Source organism: Macaca mulatta, chromosome 1 (assembly GCF_049350105.2).
Source record: "Macaca mulatta isolate MMU2019108-1 chromosome 1, T2T-MMU8v2.0, whole genome shotgun sequence".
In the NCBI taxonomy this organism is placed as follows: domain Eukaryota; kingdom Metazoa; phylum Chordata; class Mammalia; order Primates; family Cercopithecidae; genus Macaca; species Macaca mulatta.
The window spans coordinates 34906418-34916197 of NC_133406.1; the positions used below are offsets into that span (position 1 = coordinate 34906418).

At 37.8% G+C, this 9780-nt stretch overlaps 1 long non-coding RNA gene across 1 annotated transcript in view; it reads right to left on the reverse strand.

The window, feature by feature from the left end:
- Nucleotides 1–8911, reverse strand: part of LOC144340475 (uncharacterized) — a 74975-nt gene extending 66064 nt beyond the window's left edge. The window contains exon 1 of the long non-coding RNA XR_013416634.1: nt 8733–8911. This is a non-coding gene — a long non-coding RNA (uncharacterized LOC144340475). The remainder of the gene's footprint in view (nt 1–8732) is intronic.
- Between the last annotated feature and the right edge of the window lie 869 nt (nt 8912–9780).

Genomic DNA, 9780 nt, shown 5'->3' on the forward strand with positions numbered 1-9780 from the left:
TTTGGCAGTAATTATTCCCGAACTCAGCATTTACCCTCTTCTTCCCTTTCTTCTTGTATAATAGTTTTAGCCCTCCAGGGTGTAATCATTTATTTGATCCAGAGGACAGAATCAAATTTGGTTTTATATAGAATCTCTCATATCTTGCTTAGGGGGCTTGAAAAGGCATGCCGATGCACAATGGTAAGTAGGAAAAAGGCCCTAACACACCATTTCTCTGTGTTTACTTAGGCAGAGAAGCCTACCCTTGTCCATTGTTACCCAGATGTTGGGATCTGAGCATGCCACTATAAGATACATATCAACCCCTGAATGATCCTAAAATCAAGGAAACAGACTTGCCTTTCCTGACATTGACTAGAAAGCAGCCAGTTTTGTTGGCTGTGGTCTCACTTCATTTACAAGGTCTCTAAAGTTCGTGAGTATGTATGAAGAAGTGGGGTGGGTGGAAAGGAAGGTCTTAAAAGCTCTCTGACAAGGAAAGAAATGATGAGAATGAGATAGTTCTATTTACTAAATGCATGATATGTGCCAGCCATTTTTCCATAAATTATCTCTGGCCAAGGTATGAGATTCAAGCCAAATCTTAGTTCCATCTCTTACTAGTTGTATGATCTTTGACAAGTTAGCTAGCCTCTTCACACCTCAGTTTTCTCATCTTTTAGGCAGGAGTAATAAAACCTACTTCACAGAATAATTGAGGAGGATTAGACAGGTAGCACTTTGACTAGTAAACGGGAAATGTTTACTATATGGCAACCATTATTATTATCACCCTCAAACCAACTCTGCTATCTATGCATTTTTAAAATGAGGAAACCGAGGCTCTAGAAAGTTTAAATAGCCTGTTCAAGGACATACAGCAATAAAGAGTAGACCTGGGATTTAAGCCCAACTCTGCATGATTCTTTTCACTGTGGAATGACACTTCAGAGCACCCAAGATAGTATCCATGGCAACTGCAGAGTGACTTTGGGGATAGTTTTTTTCCAAAAAACAACAATATGCCAGTTCAACTGCCAGTGTAAGCACCTCCATCCCTTATTCCTGCCTATTCAGGGCTTGGCTGTGCTCACTGCATGACCTCCAGAGGCTTTACTGTGGTCCAGTAACAAAAAAAAAAAAAAAAAAAACGGTAAAAAAAAAATGAATAATGGGTACATTTCCATCTTAAAATAGAAGAACATTAGACACTAACATAAGAGGGAGACCCATGAAATGTATGGCCAATCATCACCCAACACCTGACTACTTTGCCCTTCTAAGCCTCCTTTTTATTCATTCATTCAACTAATGTTTATTGAGCCCTTGTCACAAGTCAAGCACAATTCTAATGATGAAAAAATAGCAATAAACAAGAGGGACAAGATTCTGGCCACAAAACTAATAGGTATTATTATAAAGACACTGAAATTCAATATCAAAACAGGAAGGAAACTTAGAGATTATGTTGCCAATATTGTACCACCTAAGAATGTCTTCAATACAAATAATACATAATTATTATAATTGAAGAAATGTGTAATTGAAGTAATTACAGAGTTAAACGAGAAAGAAAGAAGTGTCAGAGATTTTAATACCAGCATGATAGATGGATTTAGTTAATTAGATAAGGCATCTTCTTTATACTAATCCCTCCTAACATGGGCTTGTCAGTCATGGAACTTGACACATTCACCATCCCTTCTGTATTAGTCCATTCTCACACTGCTAATAAAGACATACCTGAGATTGAGTAACTTATAAAGGAAAGAGGTTTAATTAATTCACAGTTCCACAGGGCTGGGGAGGCCTCAGGAAACTTACAATCATGGCAGAAGGGGAAACAAACATTTCCTTCTTCATATGATAGCAGAAAGGAGAAGTACAGTGCAAAAGGTGAAAAAGCCCCTTATAAAACCACCAGCTCTCGTGAGAACTCACTCACTATCATGAGAACAGCAGCATGGGAGTAGCTGTCCCCATGATTCAATTACCTCCCACTGGGTCCCTCCCACAACACATGAGGATTATGGGAATTACAATTCAAGATGAGATTTGGGTGGCGACACAGCGAAACCACATAACCACCTAAGGACAACTATCTGCCCACAGCCTTCTCCTGCAGGAAATAGCCCTCAGCTGTTCATAAAAAAGGGTTGACCACTGATTGGACAATAAACAAATCTGATCCAAGTGTAGTCAATGTATATGCTGGTCACCAATCATTTGATAGACTACTAAGAAGCTGTATACAATCAGGTAGTATAATTATGCATGACATCTTTTTCCAGAGTTACAACAGGGCAAAATTGATAGAATATATTACTATATATTTAAATATATGAATTCTTTAGTTACCAAAACAGCCAATGAGGTAGGTACCATTATTATCTCTATTTTACAGATGAAGCAATTGAAGCATATGGAGGTTAAGTAACTTGCACATCTAGTAAGGAATAGTGTTAGTGTTTGCAATCACACAGTTTAACTCCAGAACCTATGCCCTTAGTCACTATCTCTCTCTCTCTTGCTCGTATGCGTGTGCATGCACAACTAAAAATTGTGAATCACTCCTGATGAGAAGACCTAGAAAAAGAGGAACCTGGTGATTAGCTGCCTATGTGGACTTTTTGTATCTTCTGTGTTCAGCACATGGAAATCTGATGGCTGATTGAAAACCTACAAAAGGACACAATAAATTATTCTATAGGAAAACTCAGCCAGCCAAGCCTGCCCCACCACACATGTCTGTCACTCTTGGACAAGGAACAAGATGTAAGTAAGTCCTCTGGGCATCTCTCTGTTCTTTATCTCACATTCCCACTTTGTTCTCTCCACTCCCTCTCCTGACCAAGACTCTTACTGCTTCTTTTTTCCCATACTTTATAGGGTGACCTTTGAATTCTCATTCCATGTATATGAGTTCCAGTTAAGTATGTCCCTTCTTTCATACATAAAATTGTCAATTATATGGTAACTGCTTCATTCTCTTTATTTTACTTCCCCAGCCTCTTCTTGCTAATTTTACATACCATGCCCATATATACAATCTCCTCCAAATCTTTTCAAAAACTTTTTCAGATTCTTTATTTATTCAGAAGAGTTCATGGTTAATAACTACCATTTGTCTTTTCACAAAAAATAAAGCTTTGTAGGTAAAGGAAGACCTGAAATTAAAATTTAATTTGTGCTAAAATTAGGGAGGATTTTGAGGTGGGATAATACCTTGAAGAAAATCTTCTCTTTATTTACCAAAATATGACTTCATTATTAGACCTGGATACAGACTCCAAGAGAAGATGAAAAGCATTTTTTGCTTACAGGGACCAGAACAAGCTTTATACACCATCTTTGATTAGAATAGGAATTTTCTGTATCCTATATATCAATAGTCTAGTGATATTGAAATCTCCTTAGGCCATAATATGATGTTATTAGCAAGGAGAATGAAAACATATAAATAACAACTCCATGTTATTTTTTTTTTAATTTAAAGAACTTAAAAGAAAAAAAGTGAAATTTTTCTCCTTCAAATTTTCCTTGATTTTTCTGTCTTTGTGAGGATAAGTACACTGCCAAGTTTGAAGCTTATAGCTTTAGACATTTCTGAGTTATACAATCACAAGAAAGAGATTGAAGTATATATATATATATATATATATATATATATTTTTTTTTTTTTTTTGAGAGAGGGACTTGAAGGTAAAAGAAGCCTATGTGGTCTGATTTAGAGGCAGAGAAGCAGTGGAATTGTATCAGTTCAAACTTTCAACAAAGACAAAAAAAAAATCTCACTTCAGGATGAGCCATGAAGCAGGGCTATTTCCAAGCTAAATCTTTTTGTGATGAGAAAGATGAATATCTCTAAATGTCAGAGGAGAAACGGCAGTTGATTCATAATTATACTGGGTTTCTCTTTTACTTAATAGGGTCCAAGCCCACAAGTTAACTCTAGCTGACTCTAGCAATCATCACTCCCATAAAAATACTGATTTCTAGAGAATAAATGTTTACAAAGTATCGAATATAATCTTCAAATCAGCTCCTGGGAATAGATATTACGTCCATTTTATGAATAAGCAAGCAAAGGCTCACTGAGATTAAATGACCTGCTTAGGAGCACACAGCCGTTAATTGGTACAACCAAGCAGTAGAAATCCAGATTGTCTGACTTCAAACCCTGAACCCATTTCCTTAGATCATAAAAACATGGGTGTATTTGTGAATTAGACTAAGTCATTGGACCGCCCAAGCAAGATGTTACTCTGTATCCTTCTACTATCACACCCTCCAATGGAAAATTCCAAGTAGATTTTGGACTCATTGGAGAAGAAGAATAAAATGGAACAATTCCTCTCAATGGCAGCATAACTACCTTTAATTTGCTCTACTACCAGGTCAAACTAAAGGAGTAGTAACTTTCAAATGGAGGACACTGCATCAAATAACTGATTTTCCATGATATCTCTTAATTTTTTTTATGTAAACTGGACAAATCCTAGAACAAATGCTGCATTCTATTATCAACCAAATGTTATAAAGTTCCAACAATGCAACAGACATTGCCCTAGGTCCTGGGGTTATGAAGAAGAATAAAAGATATTCTCGTCAAGGAAGATTACTTCCTAGTGTTATAGAACAATGAAAGAAAGAATTATTACGCAATACAGGTATAATAAAACAGAACCAACAAAAGTACAGAGGGAAGACCAAATACACTGGAGAGTCAGAGAATCTTCATAGAGGTGATATTAGAGCTGACATTTGAAAGAAAATTAGTTGCAAAGAAGAGGAGGTACATTCTAGAAGTTAGTTTTTCTATATTATTTTATCATTTTATATTATTTATTTTGAATTGCATTCAAAGCCTGAGAAGTGGGGAGATGCTAACTTCTTAGATTGTGCAGCATGTTCATGAGTTGCCAAAGGTTATCCTCGGTGTCATGATACTGGGTTGGCTCCAGATTTACTAATTAACCTAGGTTTTGTCCAAGACCTCAGGTTTTAAACACCCAGACTTTGTCTTCTCATCCACAAAAGGATGGTGGATTTTATTAATGAGCATTTTTTAAAGAATAGGAATCTTTATTTTATAAAGAATAGGGTGGCTAGGCGTGGTGTCTCATGCCTGTAATTCTAGCACTTTGGGAGGCTGAGGCAGGCGGATTGCCTGAGCTCAGGAGTTCAAGGCCAGCCTGGGCAACATGGTAAAACCCCGTCTCTACTAAAAATTACAAAAAATTAGCCAGGCATGGCAGCATGCACCTGTAGTCCCAGCTACTCAGGAGGCTGAGGCAGGAGAATTGCTTAAACCCGGGAGGCAGAGGCTGCAGTGACGCGAGATTGTGCCACTGCACTCCAGCAGTCTGGGCAACAGACTGAGACTCTGTCTCAAAAAAAAAAAAAAAAAAAAAATAGGGTGTCTTCTTAGGTTAAGTAATTTTTAAAAATTGCAGTGATTACGATTATGAATTTAAAAGCTAAAAAGGTCTTTGTCTGGAGTAGTCCCCAGGAATCAAGCTTGCTAAGAAAAGAAATGGACTTTGCTTTAAAAATATGAATTATCTTAATACCATATCAGAAGCTGTAGAAGAAATATAAAAAATTCCTTAGGAACTCTTAGAGAACTGCCTATACCCATCTGAATGTGAAAATAAAATCTTGGATGTCAATAGACAAATATAAAAAGGAAAATGAGATGTTTCTACATCAAATGGCTCAAAGAGAAGAGATTAGAAAAGCAAAGGAAATGTTTTGTTTTAGGTACAAAAGTGTTGCTCTAGTCCAAAGAAATCCCACAGAGCAAGGAATAAGAGCTCAACCAATCCTAAAGGAAGCCTGAATCCAAGAAAACCCTCCTTTTAAAGCTGAAGGTAATTTATGAAAGAGCAACTGGGACCACTTCTTGAAAGTTGGAATAGCTATACAAAAGGTTTCAGGAGAAAAAATTAGACTACTTTAGTAAAGATCAACTTAAAATACTTGCAGCGTTATGGGGGTAAATTTCAAGGAGACTAGTTATTGTAGGTGGAATTGTGTTGGTTATTGTTTAACAACCCACTCTCTGGAAAATAATAATAACCTTATTTGTAGCATTTGCCAATTTCTGAGATATGAATACTCCCTCCATGACTGATTTCAAGCATCCAGTGTAAAGTTACTGAACACAAAGTTGGAAGAGATGTGCACAGCCAGCTCTAGGAGTCAATGCAAGTCAGCTCCAGCACACAATGGTGCAGATGCAGCTATTGAAGTAGGCCAAAATTTGTGAAATTTGGCCTCTAAGAGAATATGAGGAATACGGAAAAAATACTAACAGGGACCTGGGGAAAATAACAAAAGATGAAATCCTGTTCCAGTTTAGATGTTGGTCTGCTGCAATACTACCACTTAGGTTTACCAACTCCAGGTTTGGAAGCCAAAGTGGATTTGCTTGAACAACAGATTACCTTATTGACCAGAGCTCACTGACTTATCATGTCTTACTGTGAAGCCTCCCACTATTTTATATATATATATATCTCATAAATTTTTAAAAAGCCAATGTCTAGGGCTGGGCTGATATTCAGCACAAGTGTATACCAGCATGGCCATATGTCTTCTTTACAGTCAGCATTTCTTTCTATTTGTTAGTGACTGTGCCCTTCTAATTGTCAAATACTTGAGTATCATCCCTGTCTAGGGCACAGATCAAAAAGGAGAGAGGAAAGAGAGTGCTTAGTCCAGCTAATACTGCTAGCCTTCCACCATGTCATGGTAGAGAAGGAAAGGAACTAACTAAAGAAGAAAGTTAAACTGTCAAAATCTCAGCTGAGCTTTTCTTAAAAGGCATAGAGAAACTAGCAAGGAAAATGAAGCATTAGAGACATATCCCATTATTGGAGAAAAATATTACAGTGAAAAAATTGTTACTCAAGGCTTGTATCATCTAAAAGCAGAGGAAAAATAAGAATTGCATGGCAGATGTGCTTAGGGGCATAGACTTCAGAAACATCAATGGCAACCTCTGTTTTAGAGCCTTCCAAGGGTAATGCCCCAGCTAAAAGGGATGTCAAGGCAAGGGTACAAACCTTCTTAAAGAACAGAAGTCTTAGGATTAAACAATGCCACAGGAAAAGACATGGTGGGGCCACTGAGGCACAAGATTGATAAGTATCTGCATACAAAGCTCAAAGAGGCTGTATCTCTAAACAGAGCCCACATCCAATTTGGTTCTCAGGCACCAGGTACAAGGACTCTAAATAGGCCAAGGCAAAAAAGAGGTTTTGAATGTGCAATATGGGTAAAAAAAAAAAAAAAAAAAAAAAAAAAAAAATCCCCAAACTGGTGCTTGGGCCTGCCACCACTGCATATCTAAATTTAGAAGAAACATGTCTCTCTGAGAAAGGGGACTGTGTATATTTGAATTCTCCTTCAGTTCTGATAAATCTATGGCCATTATAGACTCTTTCATGGGAGTTGTTTCCCAACTGGGTTTAAGTTTCCTAGGCCATGTCATAAATAGACTGGAATTCTGGCAAAGTTACAACTGTAACGTTTTTCTCTTTTTAGTCTACTTTCTTTCAAATGTGACTAAGTCTCAACTGTCGTCTTGGCAAAGACCAGAATGGTCTGTACAGTAAATATCTCCTGCTAGTGTTCATCTGAGGTGAGGACACATTCCTGGCTCCATTCTAAGTTGATTACTTAATCTAAGATGTCACCAATCAGCCTTTCTCAACTAGGGTCTCCTAAAAATTTAAGGCTTAATAAAGACCTAATGCCCTAAAACAGGAGTTGGTAAACTTTTAATGAAAGGTCCACACAAAACATGTTTTAGGCATTGTCGGTCGTACATGAAAACTGCCATAGGCAATACATAAACACATGGGAGCATCTGTGTTACAACAAACCTTTACTTACGAAAGCATACAATAGGCTGGATTTGGCACCAGTAGTAGTTTGACCCTTGCACTAAAACATCCATATTATATAGTAACTTTGCTTCTCTTCCACATACCTAGAATGATACTAGATATTGGCAATCTTGAGAGGGTTGAGAAAATAATTTCTGAAGTTTTGTGTGTGTTCTGTTTCACAAAAGGAATCCTAGATTGGGAAATGCTGTACTAGTAATCTAGACACTTTGATTCAGATAATTCCAATTCAGACTCCAAAATGTCTCTCTGAGGTTCTTTGAGACTCGCCTCTGCAACCCCTGCAGCTCCTGCATAAAAACTTGCTCCCTCTGTTTTTGCCTCACTTACCCTGGATACAGAGAGCTTAGTACCTCTTCCAAGTCCACCGAAGGAATCATGCCAAAATAGGGGCTGGTATCAACAAATGATGAAGTAGGAGTTTTATGTGTGACATCTCACACCAAAAAAATCTCTTAAATATTCCCACTAAACACGTCTATACCTCCAATTCACTTCTCAGGCATGCCACTACTGGAGTTTCTCTGCATCTAATTATACAACTGCCCTTTTGCCTGTCATTTACTCCTGGATCTTTCCTTGCCAACTTTCTTCTCTATTATGCAAAGCAATTCTGCTTGGTTCCAGGGCTGTACCTTCAACTTCACATAACCAAATCCATACTAGACTTCAGAACAACCAGGGCTTTACTGTTGTCCATATTAACCCCGCTTAGAAGCAGGCTCAGTTTTAGAGAGCAAAAAAAAACTTCTCATTTTATAGATATAGTTAATCAAGTGTTCTAAAATGGCATATGAGTGAAGGAGAAAGGCGTGTATATTTTTACCTACTTACGTTATCCACAAGTCATGCTGTTTGACCTTGGGATCCAAGCTTTACATGTCACTTGCGTTTAGGACATCAAGACTCTTGGACAAATCTTAGCATGCTGGTGAAGGCCTGATGCACACAATGTATGACTAGGCTGCGGAAGATGCTGGAGGGAGAAAGTGGGCAGCAAATGCTGATGTGATCTAGAAAGAAGAAAATGGATGCTGAGTGGGTAGCCAAGTACACAATGATGTTAGGAAGCATGTGCAAACTGGGTGAGAACAACCATGTAATTGGGTATGAATCATTAAGTTACATAATTATATATTATGTATAGCGTGACGTGAAAGAGTGAATTCAAGTGGGAGAGAAATCTGGTTGCTATATCTTTATGGGATACTTCCAAGGTAAATAAACTTTTTTTTTTTTTTTTTTTTTTTTTTTTTTTTTTTTTTTGCCAGAGGAATTCACAACTGGCTGAATGACACACAAAATGTCTTATTTGTGTGTCGTTTGTTTGTGTCACTCATGACTCCTGCTGACACCACCCTTGCTTCCTCAGGTCTGTGAGTCTTTGTGCCTTAGGTCTCTGCATTACCATCCCCTCTTCATTGGAGCTACTTCGCTGAGAGAGTGGGTTAGGGTATGAACCTTATGGTCTAGTAATAAAGTCCACACTTGCTTTGCAGACAGAATGGCAAATAATTTTCAGTCTGCATACTAGTACTAATTAATCAATAGCGGCTACTTAGATGCTGTGTTGAGAGTGATTCTTGGGTCACTTCTAGGGTAAGCAGGAAGAATTTTGTCTCATTTGATATTCTAAATACTGTTGGCCTTCCCACACCAACAATGTTTTTAGGGAAAAACATTTTACAGAATGTAAAAAAGCAATTGCTCTGGGGAAAGGCAAGCCTGAGTTTGCTTCCTCTGCTATTTGTGTTTTGGGGGAAGAGCATAGAAGCTTAAGTCCAGACACCTTTATTTGTGAAAAAGAGACAACAGCACCCACCCCCCAGAGTTGCAAAAAAAATGATTTAGCAGATGTTAAAATCTAGCACATCTCTGGCAC